This window comes from Onychomys torridus, chromosome 4 (assembly GCF_903995425.1).
Source record: "Onychomys torridus chromosome 4, mOncTor1.1, whole genome shotgun sequence".
Classification (NCBI taxonomy): Eukaryota; Metazoa; Chordata; class Mammalia; order Rodentia; family Cricetidae; genus Onychomys; species Onychomys torridus.
Window position 1 is genome coordinate 117590634 of NC_050446.1, and position 16654 is coordinate 117607287.

General features: G+C 44.5%; 1 protein-coding gene and 1 long non-coding RNA gene across 3 annotated transcripts in view; one reads left to right on the top strand and one right to left on the bottom strand.

Moving 5' to 3' along the window:
• Ywhab (tyrosine 3-monooxygenase/tryptophan 5-monooxygenase activation protein beta) overlaps nucleotides 1–6513 on the bottom strand; it is a 22007-nt gene extending 15494 nt beyond the window's left edge. The window contains exon 1 of one of the 2 annotated variants that reach the window (XM_036184936.1): nucleotides 6313–6513. The gene's annotated coding sequence lies outside the window, so the exon portion shown is untranslated. Of the gene's footprint in view, nucleotides 1–5838; nucleotides 6144–6312 lie in introns of those variants that run through there. The other variant, XM_036184937.1, reaches the window with a different exon arrangement.
• Nucleotides 6079–15682, top strand: LOC118582240. Its single transcript, XR_004944745.1, has 3 exons — nucleotides 6079–6580; nucleotides 15064–15249; nucleotides 15655–15682. It is a non-coding gene; the product is annotated as an uncharacterized LOC118582240 (long non-coding RNA).
• The last annotated feature ends 972 nt before the right edge of the window (nucleotides 15683–16654 follow it).

Consider the following 16654-nt stretch of genomic DNA (forward strand, 5'->3'; position numbering starts at 1 on the left):
TCTTCACGGTCTTCCTCTCTCTCTTCCTTTCTCTCAATAAAGCTCTAGAAAGGTAACCATGGCTTGTGATTCTTCTGCCACTGCAACATCCATTGGCATGGCCGACATGGGTGGCAGCTAGCCACAAGGACCGCCGCTTAACCAACACCCACCACACTGAATTTCAAACCACTTGATCACTGATGAATTTTAAAAAAGAGAACAAGCTGTTATTTCCTATGTGGACAGAAGCAGATAGGTCACATTTGACCTAGAAAATACAGACTGTGTGTGTGTGTGTGTGTATATATATATATATATATATATATATATATATATATATATATATATATATATATATAGTCTTTTTCTTTCTTTCTTTTCTTTTTTGGTTTTTGAGACAGGGTTTCTCTGTGTAGTTTTGGTGCCTGTCCTGGATCTTGCTTTGCAGACCAGGCTGGCCTCGAACTCAGAGTGCTGGGGTTAAATGTGTGCGCCACCACCACCACCAGGCTTTGACTACTTTTTTTAGTTGTTGTTGGTCTCACTCTATAATGTAAGTCGGCCGGGAACTCTAGGCAATTCTCCTGCCTCAGCCTCTTAAATGCTGGGGTTACCGGGTGTGAGCCACCACATCCAGCTGGACTTTCAAGGCACTACCTTAGCTCAAATCAAGACGCAGCATCAGACTTTTAATTACTATTTTTTCAGCTACCAATCATACTTAAAAGATTCAAACTGGGGGCTGGAAAGATGGCTCAGAGGTTAAGAGCACTGACTGTTCTTCCAGAGGTCCTGAGTTCAATTCCCAGCAACCACATGGCAGCTCACAACTATCTGTAATTCCAGTTCCAGGGAATTCAACGCCCTCACACAGATATGCAGGCAAAACACCAATGCATATAAAAAAATTTTAAAAAATCATTAAAAAAAATTCAAACTGGATTCCAACAAGTCCCTAAAATATTTTCAAACCACCTTCCATACAAAAATATCAGGTACCCATACAAAACCCAGAACAGCTAAAAGGCTAAGTAACAACACCATCATTTATGGTCTGCTGAAAAGGACAAAGCACTCAGGAATTGGTATCAATTCCTACAGTACTAGATACCTATGAGATAGGTGGCACCATCTCCTTGGACATATAAAGAATAACTTACTGAGGGCCACACAGCTAGCTATTCATGGCAGAGCTGGATCTACCTCAATATTGTGTGCAGAGATCACCAGTCAACTTTTTGAGTGTCAATCCTCAGGAGCTCTCCTTGGGGGTTATTGTTCGTTCGTTCGTTCGTTCGTTCGTTCGTTCGTTCGTTCATTCATTCATTCATTCATTGTGTTTGAGACGGATCTCTCTCAAAGACCAGCCACAGAGCCCCAGGCATTCTCCTGTCTCCATTCCCAGAACTGGGATTATATATGCACAAAACATCTGGCTTTTCCATGTGGGTGCTGAAGACCAAACACAGATCCTTCCTTATGCTTGTATAGTAAGCATTTTACCAAGGTAGCTATCTCCTGAGCCCATAAAATTAATTTCAAAAGTTGTTATTTGTTTCTTTTGTGTGCACACGGAAGTCAGAAGACAACTGAGGGAGTTGGTTCTCTCCTTCACCGTGTGGGTATCAGGGATCGAACCTAGGATATCAGGTTTGGTGGTAAGCACCTTTACCAGCTAAGCCATTTCACCAGCCCCTCTACATTAATTCTAAAGTTAATGTCTTCTCAATGTAGCAACCTTTTAAAGATAAGCTGTTAACTGTGTTGAAGAATCATGTAAGGTTATTACAGTAGTTATAGTACACTCTGAAAACTCATTAAACAAGCTTTAATGTAAGACAGGAAGACAGAGTAACAGACCAGGCTCATAGCTACTTTAATTTGGCTTTTCATCTGTTTGTCAAGGCCATTCAGAAATAACTCCTCTAGCTGAGTCTTTTAAGGAAAACAATGAAATAAACAACCAGAACAGGAAAACTTACATAATCAAGAACTGGCCAGAACTTGAAGGGAAAAAAAGTTTACCCAAAATCTGCCAGAATAGCTTGTTTTTGTGAGGCCATCACTCACTTTCATCTCATTACAAGAATCAGAAACATGTAACTGCCTCTCAGAAAGCAGCCTTGTAATTGCTTTTAGCAGACATATCACAGAACAGAAAAGTACTTCAAATCCCTATCTCTTCCTTTAACATTCTCCTTAGGAAAATCCCGAGTCTCCCTACCTACCTCATTATGAAATGCAGATCTACTAGAGTTCTTTTCATGTAGTAAAGACAGCTCTAACGTTAGACTCATTACGTAACTATATTCTCCTGGCCCCTAGCTAGTGCGCATTCTCATCTCCTTAGGTAAATGTATAAAATGTATAAAGCAGGGATATCTTCCTCTCTCTCTCTCTCTCTCTCTCTCTCTCTCTCTCTCTCTCTCTCTCTCTCTCTCTCTCTTTGAGGCAAAGTCTTGCTATGTAGCTCTGGCTATCTTGAAACTCACTATGTAAACCAGACTGTCCTCAAACGCACATGGATCAGCCTGCCTCTGCCTCCTCCCAAGTGCTGAGATTAAAGGCAAAGTCATGCGGGGCAACCAAGGACCTTCTAAACTTCAGTTTACCATGAAGCTCTCGTTTCTAGGGATCCTCACTGACACAACTGCTTTTGCCTGATGCCATCCATAGAGTAGGGAGCACAGTTCCTTCAGGACACAGCAACTTAGCTTCTCTCTACTTACAGAGGGAGATCTTCCCTCTTTTCCTTCTCCCAGACAAAATACAAACCTAAAATACTACAAAGTATATGGTAAGTAACAATAAAAGATGGTTACAGCTACAATCTAGGAAAGCAGAACCTAGGGTGGCTTTCTGCAGAGCACCTGGTGAGTGTCCTCCCCAGTATAAAGCGAGTACTAGAAAAACTGGATTCTTAGCAGCTTTCATCTGATCTACACCAGCAATATCACCACCCTATGAAAGAACAGCACTGTATATGCCTTTAAGAACAGATGAAGGGCGGTGGTGGCGCACACCTTTAGTCCCAGCACTCTGGAGACAGAGGCAGGCGGATCTCTGTGAGTTCAAGGCCAGCCTGGGCTACCAAGTGAGTTCCAGGAAAGGCGCAAAGCTACACAGAGAAACACTGTCTTGAAAAACCAAACAAACAAAAAAGAACAGATTAAACACATTAATAGGATGCTCCAACAAAAAAGTAAGGTGGTCATAGAATACATATGCTGTTACAAGTCAAATCTATCATTACCCAGAGTCAAAGACATGGGTGTAACTCCTGATTTCAGCACTTAATTCTGTGCTACGTATATGTGTATCCTTGAAAAAATTTAATTTCTGCACCCCAGTTTCCTCATCTATACAATAAGGCAAACAGTACTTACCTTTCATTGGCTGAAGACTAAATAATTAGTGCTTGAAGTGTTTACAAGTTCAGTTACACAATGCACTGTACCCTGACTACACATAACATGTACCCTGCCTGTGTGCTAGATTTCTCAATGGGCTAGAAGAAAAGACTTTTATTTTATTTTATTTTAATTAATTAATTAATTCATTTATTTATGGTTTTTTGAGACAGGGTTTCTCTGTAGCTTTGGAGCCTGGCCTAGACTAGCTCTGTATTCCAGGCTGGCTTTGAACTCACAGAGATCTACTTGCCTCTGCTTCCCGAGTGCTGGGATTACAGGCGTTCGCCACCACCGCCCGGCCAAGACTTTAATTTTCTATTACAAAGAAATCATGTCTGGCCGGGTGGTGGCGGCGAATGACTTTAATCCCAGCATTTGGGAGGCGTATCTCTGTGAGTTTGAGGCTAATCTGGTCTACAGATTTGAGTTCCAGGACAGCCAGGGCTGTTACAAAGAGAAACCCTGACTTGAAAAACCAACCAAACAAATAAAAAGAAATCATGTCTGAGGTGACAGGCTATTTAAACATTACACAATATATACATATATTTAAACATCATAGTATATGTCCATTCATATTCAATTGATTTTTTTTGGGGGGGGGGGGTTTCGAGACAGAGTTTCTCTGTAGCTTTGGAGTCTGTCCTGGATCTCACTTTGAAGACCAGGCTGGCCTCGAACTCACAGAGATCCACCTGCCTCTGCCTCCCAAGTGCTGGGATTACAGGTGTGCACCACCACCGCCCGGCAATATTTTTTTAATTAATTTTATTTGTATTAAGAAAATCTACAACCCAGAAGCTTATTTTAATTCAGCCTGCCACCACACATCAAAAGCTGTATTAGCAGCCTGGTGCAGAGGTACACACCTGTAATCCTGGCACTTAAGAGGCTGAGGAAGACCAAAGCAGTGAGTGTGGGGAAGAGGGGCACCGTTATCATACATAAAGTTATAGAATGTATCGTTTTAATAGCAGTGGACAAAACAAGACTGTGTCTTATCAGAAAGGGAGAAAGAGGACATGAACTCAACCACTAAGATACAACAAAACCAAAGGCTTAGACTTAACAACTTACAGTTTACAAACAGTCTCAGACAACTGTGGCGATAGGGAAGCTAAAAACCAGAGATCAATTAACTTCTGAGGATCACTGTTAGAAAACGGTACAGGGAAAGAACAGAATCAAATTTACCTAACATCAACTCCAGTGCTGTTTTTGGATCCCTGGCCAAGTGGGAAAAATGCACTTTTTGCAGCAGCCCAAATCTCTGGAGACTCTGCCTAGGGAACAAGCATCGAGGGAATGTGCTCGGCCTGGTTTCACACAGGCTGCCTCCCTGAGCCATGCAGCTCCAAGTCTAAAATGGCTTCAACATAACACAAGCACTGCATGATGGGAAATGTACAGAAGATAACAGGGTAAGAGCCATACTCCAGGGGCTGACAGTCCATAAATACTTGCCACAGATGAAAGAGGCTATTCAATCTAAAAGTAGGTGTGTGGTTTAGGCCAAATCACCCCACTTCTCATAAAGATTTCATTTGTAAGATCGGTGAATGGTTTCTTATCTTGTTTGAAGGTAGAGGCTATGGAAATAATTTAGCAGTTGGTACTGGATTTTCAGTCTTCCATTTCTAAGGTCATGCTTAAAATTCTGACTTGGGTAGGGAAGGGAAAAAAAAAACAATATTCTCCAGCTGTATGCTGCTAAGGACATTGAGCTAAAACACACACACACACACACACACACACACACACACAACTACCTCTCGGGCAACCCTAAAAAATGAGGTTCTCTGGATGGAGGCAGTCAAGAAAAAACCCACCCAAAACCAAATATTTGTATGAATTCCCAGTAGCTAAATGTAAAGTGCTCAGCAACCACGCGTTCAGTCCTATAAACTGTATGTATGCGTGGTTTCACAGAAACACCTGAGATACAGTGAGAAATGTAATTTTCATATTCTCCTACATGTTGCACCTTTCGGCATTGGCTTTTGTGATATTACAGACTCATAACATCTTGCAGATTCCACCTCCCACATCAGACAAGTGAAATCAGGAGTCGAATGCTATCTCACCACAGAGAATAGGCAAGGACAAGACTTATTCTTACAGAGAGGTTGGCAAATTCTCATCAACGCTGCCACCTTTGCAATCCTCCCTGCGCGCAAGTTCTCCATTTGCAATAGACCCAGATGCGCTCATCTTGGAAAGAAAAAGGGTCTACATTACGCCCACTCGATCCCCACCAACAGACTTCAAGCAGTGTAAAAAAAAAAAAAAAAGGTGTATGGAGGAATTTGGGGCGCAGACACACGAGATTATGGCAGTAAATGACGACAAATATCATGAGAAACCTCAGTCTGATCTTCCCCCACCCCACTGGGAATCCGGTTTAGGTCAGTAAAACGATTCCGACAAATTTCTTGATTCAAACCTCAACCCTGCTGTCAGAGAATCTCGGGTCCAGCAGGGTTTCCCACACCAGCGATGATGAAACAGCTTTACTGCAAAGTGGGAGAGGGATTCGCCCCAGCTGTCGCCAAGGTTAAACCCTTACTCATCCAGGGGAGTGCAGCAGGGGCATCGCGGTTCGGGGAACTCGCTCGCCTTCCCCTACATTTCAATTTTTGAAAGCCACAAAGGAGCGAGGTTGACAGGCCCAGAGGGATGGCTCCGGGCCCGAGGGGAGCAGGCAGGGGCGGCGCCGAGCAGAGGAGGTGCGGAAGGGAATCCGCGGCCCAGGCGTGCCCAGCCGCACCCCGTATGGCCCGCCGAGGGAGAAACCCGGTGCTTCCCGCGGAGGCACAGGCCTGGCCGGAAGCGGGGAGGGGCGGTGGCGAGACGGGCCGCGGCCGCCGCCCGAGAAGGGGCTTCGCGCTGGGGCCCCTGGGAGCCGCGCCGCACTCACCGTGGAGGACGGTAGGGAGCAAAGGCGCTTCCGGGAAGCTCGGAGGGCGGCGACTGCGTCTTTCCCAGTCCCACTCCTGAGGCGGTGGTGGCGGCAGCTGCGGTGGCGGCGACCGTAGCTGCAGTGGCGGCGGCAGCAGCTACCCGGCTCCGGAATCGGCGGCGGCGGCGGCGACGGCAGCGGTGGTGGCGGCAGCTGCACTTCCGCTCCGGCCACCACTTCCGCTCTAGCCCAGGTCCCGCCCCACCCTGAGACGGCTCCTGATTGGGTGAGAGAGGCACGGGGTTGCCCCGTCCTCCCGAAAAGGGCGGTGATAGCCAGAAGGAGGGGAAGTCACGGACGGCCTAGAGGGAGCGGTCGTGGGAGGGCGTAGGGCCTGGGTGGGAGCGAAGAGGGGGAGGACGCAGGGAAAGGAAGTGGGGTGGGGGAGCAGGAAGAGGAGGAAGAAGAGAGGGCGGAGCTGAGGTGACCGCCCCAGGGCTGGGATGTGTGAGAACAGGGCGGGCTCCAGGAGGGAGGGCTCAGAAGCTTGGAGCATTCTTGGTCCAGGTTCGGGTTCCCACCCCACCCTGAAAATAATCCTCACGGGATCCGAGGCCCTAGCAGTCCTATTAGCTGTGCGCTAAGGGATTTCTTGTAACCAACCAAAGGAGAACAGAAAGGGCTCAGCCCCACATTTTCAGTTAATTCATATTTCAGTCCTGAAAGGTACAAACTGTTCCTTTCCTAGACTGAGGAAAATACATGAAGTGTCAGGAACAGAACACCCTCAAGGTCTTTAAAAAACAACAACCACAACAACCTGTGTACATCCGTTCTTCGTTGAGAGTCCCTGGTCCCCTAGGAAAGCCTCAAAGACAGAACTCCAGGCTTCCCTGATGGTTTTCACCATTACCTGAAATTTATTAATACTCCACTTAAGCCTGTTGGCCCTTAAACCTAGCCCTTCAAAAATACCTCTGTCACCACTCCTTCACTTTACACAAATTCTGTGTGGCAGCTTTCTGAATGCTGGAGAATACAGCAAGAAACAAGACAGACGGTCATCCTGCTGTCTTGAAGCTTACAGTCTCTAGGAAAAAGAACAAATAGACCCTTTTCACTTCTCCCTTACTTAACTTAATGATGGACTTCTAATACTTGACTCTGAGCCCTGCCTCCACTAAGTGATCTTTTTTTCAATGCTATTATAAGTGTAACAATCAGAGCTCTCTAGAAGCTGTCCTTTCTGGTTGTCAGCACCCCAATTCATTTATGTAACTCCCTATTCTTCCAATATACTGTTCCAGTATTTATAAACAGTTTGAGATAGTTGCTGTCTTAGGGTTTCTATTATTGTAATGAAACACCATGACCAAAGCAACCCGGGGGAGGGGGGGGAGGGTTTATTTGGCTTACACTTCCAAATCACTGTTTATCATCAGAGAAAGTCAGGACAGGAACTCAAACAAGGCAGGGACATGAAGGCAGGAGTTGATGCAGAGACCTTGAAGAGGTGCTGCTACTGGCTGGCTCAGCCTGCTTTCTTACAGAACCGAGGACCATCAGCCATCCACAATGGGCTGGGCCCTCCTGTCAATCACTAATTAAGAAAATGTACTATAGGCTTGCTTACAGTCTCATCTAATGGAGGCATTTTCCCAATTGAGGCTCCCTTCTTTCAGATGACTCTAGCTTTCGTCAAATTGACATAATACTATCCAGTACATTTGCTGACATTTTTTGCGCGTGCGTGCGTGCGTGCGTGCGTGTGTGTGTGTGTGTGTGTGTGTGTGTGTGTGGTGTTTAGGCCTGAGTTTGGTGTCAGGAATCATTGTCCATCATTTTATACCTTTTTCATCAAGGCAAGGTTTTTCTATCAAACCCAGAACTCACAAATAAGGGCATTCTCCCAGACCAGTTGTTTCTAGGAATCTCCAGCCTCTGCATTCCAAGGTGGGAATTAGAGGTGAGAGGTCATGTCCCACCTGATATTTGTGTGTTGTTTGGGATGCAGAATCCAGTCTTCACACTCATGTGGCAAGTGCAGTAAGCACTAAAGCACCTCTCCAGCAAAGCTGTTGCCCTTTTATATTGTCTCATATAACCCTCCATCTTAAGGGTGAACTTGAATTTCTGATCCTCCTGTCTCTAGATCCTGAATGTTGGGATTACAGGGGTGTGCCACAATACTAGTTTATAGGGTTCTGAGGATCAAACCCAAGACATCACTCAGGATAGGCAAGGACCCTACCAACTATGTTCCCAGTCTACTTGCCAACTTAAAAACATCAGATTTCTATGGGCAGAAAATTGCATCCCTACCTTGTCTGGCACTGCTGTCCACATTTCTGTATGGCAGCTGAGACCGTAGAATCCTTACTTTAGATTGGGTATGTATGCACAAATTTTCCAGGGTGTGAGGGCCCTCTCCCAGTCTGTGGGCCGTTTTCCCTGACATCATCTGTTGTACAGACATTTGTTCTTAAGGCTCAGACTGCATCACATGTCCTGAACCAAACACAGCAACTTTTAACTTGAACAAGATTAAGTGTGTTGTGTAATGTTTAAAAGATGGATTTTAATCAAAAGCACAGAACTAGAATACTGGAGGGGTTTCTTAACACCACAAGTACTCCATGGGGATTTGTCTTTGGTAGACCAAAGACCAGTCACTAATCCAGAGTTTGTTCAGATTGCAGTAGCTTTGATGTAACAGCGCTGTCCTATGCCCCCATCTTGAAAGTGGCCTAATGGGTTAGAGGTTTATAATGATTACACCACCGGTTACATCAACAGTACATGGAGTGAACCGAAACGCTCTTTGTCAGGCCTCCCCGGTGCCTGCTAACGGGTTGCAAGGACTAAGTCTTTTCACCCTCTCTGTGTGCTAGGCCAGGGGTCAGCAAGCCACAGCTAGCAACTGTCAGATTCAAAGGTGAAACATGATGTGTATTCCAGTTTGCTCCTCTCTTGCTGGGATAAAATACCATGACCAAAACAACTTGGGAAGGAAAGGGTTTCCCGGGCTTACACATCCACATTATAGTCCATTCTTGAAGGAAGCCAAGACAGAAACCTGGAGGGAGACACCTAAAGCAGACACCATGGAAGAATACTGCTTACTGGCTTCCTTTCTGTGGCTTATTAGGCCACGAACCATCTGCCCAGGGGTGGCACTGCCCACAGTGACCCTTCCACATCAATCATTAATCAAGAAAATGCCCCCTAGACATGCCCACAGGGATAATATGATGCCGGTGACCCCTCAATTGAGTTTCTGTCATCCTAGCTGACTCTAGTGTGTGTCAAGTTGACAGAAACTAAGCAGCACAGTGTGGTTCAGGACTAAGCAGATGGGCCAGTGATTATGGGGACTTGGGAGGACACATAACCATCTTGTGAAGAGAGAATGAAAAGTACGTCATTCCAGTATCTCCCTAGTCCTAATGTACCTTCTTCTTGTTGATACATTTGTGACATTTGATGAGCCAGTATTGATACATTATCTTTAACTGGTACCTAGAGTTTCCTATCCAATTACATTCTTTGTATTTTAGAGTCCCATAGAGCTTGAAAAGCAGGACAGGCAATGTATCTACAACTGTCTTCCAGAAAATGCACTGCCTTAACAATCCCCAGTGCTTCGTTTTCCACCCCTACTTCCATACCCTCAACTTTTGGCAACTACTGATATTTTATACTCTTTATAGTTTTGCCTTTTCTAGAGAGAGTTGGTTCATGCAGTGGGTAGCATTTTCTGACTGGCATCTTTCATGAAGTGATACAGTTTAAAATTTCTTCATGTCTTTTTATAGCTTGATAGCTCATTTCTTTTTATCATTGAATAATATTCCATTGTATGAGTATACCACACATTGTTTATCAGTTCACCTATTCTTTTTTTTATAAGACAAGGCCTCTCACTCTGTAGCCCTATAGCTGTTCCCTTGCCTCAGTCTTCCAAATGATGGGATTACAGGTGTGAAACATCACACCTAGCTCCCATAACTCATGTCTTCACAATTGACTTGTGCCTTCCATAAAGATTTGTTGAAATTGAGATCTTAGATACCTGCAAATATCACCATATTTGGAAATGATCTCCTTGAAGATATAATCAAATTATGATGGGGTCATTAGAGTAGGTTCCAAAGTCACCAGGACAGGTCTCTGTAAAAGGAACATGTCGTGTGGAGACAGAAGCACACAGAGAGAGCACTATGTGACAGAGAGGCAGGGAGTAGACTGACGTGGTTACAAGCCAAAGAGCACCAAGGAACAGCAGCAATAGTAGAACCTAGAAAGACCTAGGAGGAGTCTGCCCAGAGGAGGAAGAGAATACTGCCCTGTGGATCCTTCATTTCATACTTGTAGACTGAGTTGTGAGCTAACACATGTCTGTGTTTCAAAGCCGCTTCGTTGATAGCACTGTGTTGTAGAGCCCTGGAGACTAATAGAAGCACTGAGGGAGCTCTTGATCAGCCTTTGACAATTACAACTAACGCTGCTGTGGGCGCTTACATGCAGGTTTATGTGGACATTGGTTTTCAGCTCAGCTAAGTGATATGTAGGAGCAAGACTATTAGGCTGAACATTAAAACTGTGTCTAGTCAGGCAGCAGTGGCACACACATTTAATCCTAGCACTTGGAGGCAGAGGCAGGTGGATCTCTATGAGTTCAAGGCCAGCCTAGTCTACAGAGCAAGTTCCAGGACAGCCAGAGCTACACAGAGAAACCTTGTCTTGAAAAACACAAAACAAAACAAAAGAAGCCCCCCAAAACAAAACAAAAACAACAACAAACCCCCCTGTGTCTAATGTGTGGGGGCACAATCGAATGTGCATGCATACGTGAATACATTCAGGTTGCAGGTGGACATTGGGTGTCTTCCTTTTCCTAAATTTAAAAATAAAAAATTTTTTTTTATTTTATGTGTATAGGTGTTTGATCTGCACATATATTTGGGTACTGTGTACATGCCACTCTCTGATTCATCTAGGCTGGCTGAGCAGTGGGTTCCAGGGATCCTCCCACTTCTACATTTACAGTCCTGAGATTAACAATGTGTCTTTCTGTGACTGAATTGTTATGTGGGTGCTAGGAGTCTGAACTCAGGTCATCCTGCTTGCTCTACAAACACGTTACAGATGGAGCCGTCTCCCTAGCCCCTAAACCATGTCTGACTTTTAAAGGAGCTACCGTATATTTTATATTATGCTAGCAATGAAGAGTGCTGCTCTCTGAGCATGCCTCTATCTGGTCTGTCTAGTATGTCAGGTCTTAGTTTCTGTTGATTTATTTTTTAGATTTCAGCCATTGGGATTAGTGTGCATTGGTATCTTGTTATTGTCTTAATTTACAGTCCCTGAGTGATACCTTTTCACAGGCTTATTTATCATGCGTATCTTTAGCAAAGTGTCTATTTCCTTTTCTTCCCTTAAAAACAAGATTGAGGGGTTGGGGATTTAGCTCAGTGGTAGAGCGCTTACTTAGCAAGCGCAAGGCCCTGGGTTCGATCCTCAGCTCAAAAGAAAAAAAAGATTGAAGCCGGGTGGTGGTGGTGCACACCTTTAATCCCAGCACTCGGGAGGCAGAGGCAGGTGGAACTCTGTGAGTTCAAGGCCAGCTTGGTCTACAAAGTGAGTTCCAGGAAAGGTGCAAAGCTACTCTACAAGAAACCCTGTCTCGAAAAACCAAAACAAACAAACAAAAAACAAGATTGATTTATTTTTATTCCCTGTGTGTTGTCTCCATGTATGTATGTATGTCACATGTGTGCCACATGCCCATGGAGGCCAGAAGAGGTCCTCAGATCCCTGGGAACTGAAGTTGTGGGTGGTTATCTACCACCCTGTGGTCCTGGAGCCAAACCTGGGTCCTTTGCAAGAGTAGCAATGCTCTTAACTGCTGAGCCATACCCCACACAATCTGCTTTTTGTTTCTATTCTTTTCCTTTTTGTCCCTTTTTAATTGGGTTGTTTGTTTTCTTGTTGTGGAATGTTGGGGCTTCTTTGTAGATGATTCTGCATTCCTGTCCTTTATCAGATGTGGGTTTTGTAGATTATCTCTACTCCTGATTGGTTTTCGCTTTCCCAGGAGTGACTTCCCAGAGCAGGAAACTTTCAGTTTAATGGAATAAAAGTTGCCTTTCTTTTTCCTCCATGGATCATATTTTTGGTATCTATAAACTCATTGCAAACACAAGGTTACCAGAGATATTTTTTTCTGTTTCTTTCTAGAACTCGTATAGTTTTGTATTTTACCTGTAGGTATGTGATCCACTGAGGGTTAAATTTTCATTGGGATCCACTGAGGATTCACTTTTGTTGTTTTTGTTGAGACAAAGTTGCATTTAGCCCAGTCTGGTCTCAAACTTGCTATGCATCAGAGAATGACTTTGACCTCCTGGTCCTCCTGCCTCCACCCCTGAAGGGGACTAAAGCCACACCCAGCAAGGGGTAATTTATTTGTGAAATAAATACAAGGGTTATGTCTAGTTGTGCGTGTGTGTGTGTGTGTGTGTGTGTGTGTGTGTGTGTGTGTGTGTTATACGTATGTGTGTGTACTGTCTTATGCAGATGTGTACATGTGTGTTTACAGGTGTGTATGGAGGTCAGAGGTCAATGTTAGGTGTTTCCTTATCTCTTTTCATCTTAGTTTTTGAGACAGGATCTCTTACTGGATCTGGAGTTCATTGGTTGGCTGGGATAGCTGACCAGTGAGCCTCGGGGGTCAACCATCTACCCTGGACACTCCAGCATTGGGGTTATGTGTAACCTGCTCTTTCCATTAGAACCCCTAGATTAGTAATATTAAATTCCTGGTTCAGTAACACCATCTTCACCATGTCTGAGTCTGGTTATGAGTCTCTGTCTGTCTCTGTCTCTCTGTCTCTCTCTGTGTCATTTGTATACACACACACACACACACACACACACACACACACACTGTGCAGCTCTAGGTATAAAACTCACATATTAGGCAAGTATTCTACCATTGCGCTATAGCCCAGTTCTTGCTTTGTCTCCTCAGATTTTTTTCTTCTTGTTTTAAGGAAGCCTTATAATTTCTTAGTAGTCAGACATGATGTATTGTGTAATAGAAACTGAGGTAAACAGGCGCATGGTGATTTTATGTCTATCTGCCTGGATTTAGGCTGTGTTCACTGCTTACCGTAACTGTGTCAAAGGCACAGTTTCCTCTTTAATTTACCTCTCTTGTCTAGGTTTCCCTGGAAACTCCTTTGAATGGCAGCTTGTATCTCGCCATCTCTCCGCTTTCTCAGTTGTAGTTCCCTGTTTTTATATTGAAGACGTAGTGATGCTATGGAGAGGTTCTGGTGATGGGAAGCTGTCATCTTATAATTAAGTCTCTTTTGTGTGGGGTTATGTATTTTAGCGGGCCACAGTCCCTAGCATGTAACTTTGAGATACATTTTAGCCCATTCTTCTCTTCTGTGAAACAGGAAACTAAAGGAGGCTGGAGATGTCTAATTGGCTTTCTGCTAGGTAGATATGGCTCTGATAAAAGAAGTTTCCTTTGATGGGAGGCCTCTGCCACAGAGAACATAGTGACCTGAAAATGAAGGAAAAAATCCCCCTCTCCTCTTGCCTAGCTCTTTATGGTGAAGCGGGCTGGGCTCAGTGTGGAGTGCCCTGGGAATGGTAAGTCCGCACTCAGCCCCTGGCGATTGCCAACTACTGTTGAAGCTGACATTGTGCTCAGCCAAGGCTGCCTGTTGAGCTGTGTTCCTGTCACTCTAATCACTCTTGTGTTCACCACCGTGATTTCCCCCTCACCCCAGTTCCCTCAGGGCTCTGAGAAGAGCTGCTGCCTTCCATTTGTTCCTGCTTCTCTTGTGAAGATGGAGCCATGCGTCTTGAGCTTTCGCATACAATTTGAGCAGAAATTGGAAGTCATTCTAGTGAATTTTTCACTGGTTTAGAGGAGAATTAAAAAAAAAAAAAACACAAAACACAGCACTTTGTCTGAAGCTAAATGTTAGATTTTGTACAAGTTAATCGATGTCCAGCTCATCACTGGCCTGGAAGTTCCTTGAGAGCAGAAATGGTTCCCACATCTGAGCCTATGCTGGGTACAGAGGATGCTGCACCTGCCTCCTAATGAAAGAAATTAGGGACATGAGCTCCTGTCCCTCTGTGAAACCAATAGCTGTGATGATCAGACCTGGAGACTCCATGGCTGCCTACTGTAGTGGACCTCTGTTCTGCCTTTGACCTCTGCACATCTCTGGATTTTACTATGTGTCTCTCGTTTGATGTAGTTCTTGCTGGGTGTAGTTCTACTTTTGTTTATGTTATTACCTTTCCCCTCTCCTGGACAATACTTGATAACCATTCCTATTGTATATACTTTTTTTTAAAAATTAGGTTAGCACTTTCTTGTTTAAACAAAAGGGGGAGATGTAGTGGATATCTGTTCTGCCTATGGCCTTGAAGCACAGCCCCTAGAAATATAGCAGGTTCTGACTGTTCTACCTGCCTATGACCTTGAAGTAGCTGCCCCTAGAGATATAGCAGGTAGCTGCTATACCTTGAAGTACCTGCCCCTGGGGTGTGGCCTCGGGGCTGCCCATAAGATCTCAGATGCATGTATGCCCTCTCTTCTCTCCCTAGTGGGCTTGGATGGCAGACTGACTCAGAACAGCATGGGACAGTACCTCTGCATTCCAGGCACCCTGCGCTGATTCTCCTATTCTGTTTTAGTGAGTTTTCTTTCCTAATAAATCCCTTTTGCCCTTTAAGCAGATTCCCATGGATTTATCACTGTACCCTACCTCCCGAGGAATATGATCTGGTGACATCATAAGAATTTGGAAGATGACAGAAACCAAGGCTGCTTCAGAGGAGGCTTCAGCCAAAGAACCATTGCAGTTTTGCCCATTGCCTTCCATTCCAAAGGTGGAATCCAAAACAGGCTCTAAGCCTCCCATGGTAGGTTGGATGGCAGATCAAAAACATTGTCTTTGTGTACTATGGCCAGAGAACAATGTATCTTTATAACAGTATTATTACATTACTGTTGGTTGTAGATTCTAAGGTATGTGTAGTTTCCTGGCTTTTGTTGTTGTTGTTGTTTGTTTGTTTGTTTTTGGTTTTTTGAGACAGGGTGTCTGTGTAGTTTTGGTGCCTGTCCTGGATCTTGCTCTGTAGCCTAGGCTGGCCTCGAACTCACAGGGATCCATTTGGCTCTGCCTCCTGAGTGCTGGGATTAAAGGCCACTGCTGTCTGGCTGGTTTTTGTTTTTGTTTTTTAAATAATTTTATTTATAAAACCAAGATTTTTTAATTTAATTTTATTTAAATAACTAATTTATTTTATTTTTGTTTTTTTTTCTAGACATGGTGCTGTGGATTTTGCTCTGTGTAAATAAAGTTCTGATTGGCCAGTGGCCAGGCAGGAAGTATAGGCGGGACAAGAGAGAAGAGAATTCTGGGAAGTAGAAGGTTGGAGGGAGACACCGCCTACCGCTGCCATGAAAAGCAACATGTAAAGACACTGATAAGCCACAAGCCATGTGGCAAAGTATAGACTAACAGAAATGGGTTAATTTAAGATAGAAAAGGTAGATAACAAACAGCCTGCCACGGCCACACAGTTTGTAAGCAATATAAGTTTTTGTGTGCTTTCTTGGTTGGGTCTGAGCGACTGTGGGACTGGTGGGTAAGAGAGATTTGTCCTGACTGTGGGCCAGGCAGGAAAACTCTAGCCACAAATGGTGCCCAACGTGTTGGCAAGAATTTCCACCCAAAACCTGAGAAAAACAAGATTCTAAACGGAGCTAAAAACAGCTTCCTAGTTGTCTCCCTCAAGTTAGTGGCAGCCTGCCGGTTTGAGCTACTATGGCGGGTTCCTGGCATGTGCGTCTGATCTGCAGTGTGGCGGGAATGAGGAATCTATAAGCGACACTTTACTCTGCTGTGTGGTGGATTTAGCCTTTGCTAGTTAAAAAAAAAAATACGTCAGGATGGATGTTTGCCCCTGATCAGACCTGATGGGGGAGCACTTATGCTGCTGTAAATCGTAACTTGGGAGCCATTTTTCTGGAAACCCAGAGATGGACCTGGCCAGAGCCCATCCACCTGGCCAGTATTTAATTAAAGCTTGTTTTAAATTCTGCTTTAAATTGTGGTAGTGGTCTTATTCTTGACTGGGATTAATCACTAACTCTGGGATTAATAGAACCTCAGTTGAGAAAATGACCCCACCAGGCTGGCCTGTGGGTAAACCTTTGGGACATTTTCTTGATAACTGATATAGGAGGGCCCAGCTCACTGTGAATGGTGCCAACCTGGGATGGTGGTCCTGAGTTCTATGAGAAAGCAGGCTGAGGGCTGGA